The sequence below is a fragment of the Agelaius phoeniceus genome, chromosome 7 (assembly GCF_051311805.1).
Source record: "Agelaius phoeniceus isolate bAgePho1 chromosome 7, bAgePho1.hap1, whole genome shotgun sequence".
NCBI lineage: Eukaryota > Metazoa > Chordata > Aves > Passeriformes > Icteridae > Agelaius > Agelaius phoeniceus.
The window spans coordinates 673,873-675,926 of NC_135271.1; the positions used below are offsets into that span (position 1 = coordinate 673,873).

Below are 2,054 nucleotides of genomic sequence, written 5' to 3' on the forward strand. Positions count from 1 at the left end.
TGCCACGTGGTGGCCGTGTGGGGCGCCACTGAGGGGTGGGGAGCAGCTAATCCTGCCATCCCCTTCAGTGGTTGTCCTATCGCCACCAGCCGTAATCCTCCGTCGCCGTTATTGTCCCTCCACAGGCCGCGGGGGTTAACCATGCCGCGCCGGGGAGGGGCGCCCTGCCCCGCCCCCCCCCCCCCCCCCCCCCGCGGCCCATCCTCAGCGGAGAGGCCGCGGCGCGCTGTCGGCCGCGGGGGTCGACCCGCTTGCCTTGTCGTAACAGGCGACGCTGGCAGAGAGCGCGTTCTCTCTGCCCCTCCTCAGCCGCTGGGTCGCGGCCACCTGGGCCCGCCCGCGCTCTCTCTCCTCGGCCCGCTGCCGCGGTCTCTGGCGTGCGCAGCGCTGCGTCTGGCGCGTCCGGCGCCTCTCCTCCCCTCGACAGCCTTTTCTCCTCGAATGCCCACTGGCCACACCGTCGTCCGCCGGCCGTCCCCTGGCTCAACCGCCCGCTCATGGGGGGCGAGCGCTATGCGGGCCATCCAGCAGCCGAGGCCCGCGAGCGCGGGCGACCCCATGCCGAGCAGCGGCGGCACCGCCGTTCGACGGGTGTCCCTCCCTGCGGGGATGGTCAGCCGGAAGGCGCCCGCCATCGCCCGGCCGCGGTCCCGTCCTGGGCCCCGCTTGTCGCGTCCTCCATCGCCCTTCCCAGCCGCGTGTGGGCCGCAGGAAGGCGTGCGGGGCGGCCACGGGGGCGCTTCTCCCCGCCCGGTCTCCGCGTGCAAACGAGGAGAGCGGGCATTGCCCCCCAGCTCAGCGCCGTACCACCTTCCGCTGGGCGTGTCCCCGAGGGAAGGGGCCCTGGCGGTGCAACGTGGCGGCAGCGGTCCTGGGAGTGCGGCTCTAGCGGCAACGGGGTCTGCTGTCCAGCCCGCCCTGGGCGCCGGTGACACTGGTTTCGGTCTCGGTGGCACCTGCCTGCAGGGCTGGCGGCGGAGTGCATCTGCCAGTCGCTCGCCTGCCCGGCAGGGGAGCAGTCCCTTGGGAGGCGCACCGGCGGGGGCTGGTCATCATTGCGTGCCATCTCGAGCCCGGGGGAAAGGCCGTGCTGTGGGGGGAAGAGAAAAGCTGGCCGCACAGCAGCGCGGCGGCGCTCCGTGAGGCCTGCGGCGTCGGGGGCCGAGGGAGAGCCACTGTGTGCAGCGGCTGATGGCCGCACGCCCCCAGCTGCGAGCCATGTGTGTTGTGCGTGTCATCCCATCAAAGCGAGAAGCGGGCGGGCCGCCGTGCCCTCCCGCGTTCCGGCGCGTCCTGCGTGGCACTCCGCATGGAGGCCAGGCCGAGCCCGGGCGCCTGGGCCGCCTTTGAATGACAGCGTTTTTGAGGTTGGCGTCTCCGCTCGCAGGGCGAGGCGGTCAGGGGTGCGGGCTCCCCCGCCTCTGGGCTGGCCATCGGAGTGTGGGTCTCCAGTTTTTTTTTTTCCCCTTCCGTTTCTGTGTGCTTGTATGGTCGAAGCCAGGCGCACACCCACGCGTCCTCGGCGCCAGAGTAACAAAAAAAAGGGCCGCTCTGCGTGAGCGGTGCCCGAAAGGCAGACGAGTCTTAGCAGTGGATCGCTTGGCTCGTGCATCAATGAAGAACGCAGCTAGCTGTGAGAATTAATGTGAATTGCAGGACACATTGACCATCGACACTTCGAACGCACTTGCGGCCCCGGGTTCCTCCCAGGGCTACGCCTGTCTGAGCATCACTTGACGATCAATCGCCGTCCAGGGGCCACCCTGGCAGCGCAGCTGGGGTTGCCTCGCAGGCTGTTGCCCGCGGTGGGCGGCGGTGGCGGTGTCAGCGGCGGTGTCCCGCCGGTTCCCGGCGGGAAGGTGTTCAGGGGTTCGGCGAGGGAAACGTTTCCCTAGGTGGCCTCGATCCCTTCCCTGCGGCCCAGTGGGCAGCGTCGTCGTCACGGTCATTGTCGTCGTCCTCACCGCGCAGGGCCTTCGTCCCCCTAAATGAAGCGAGCTGCTGGGGCGGAGCTCGTCCTCACCGGGACCGTGCCGCGGATGCGGTGGCGCAGC

At 70.4% G+C, this 2,054-nt stretch overlaps 1 non-coding gene across 1 annotated transcript; it reads left to right on the forward strand.

Annotated features, from left to right (window-relative positions):
• Positions 1-1,579: 1,579 nt before the first annotated feature.
• LOC143694597 (5.8S ribosomal RNA) lies at positions 1,580-1,732 on the forward strand. The gene has a single exon (XR_013183164.1). It is a non-coding gene; the product is annotated as a 5.8S ribosomal RNA (ribosomal RNA).
• The last annotated feature ends 322 nt before the right edge of the window (positions 1,733-2,054 follow it).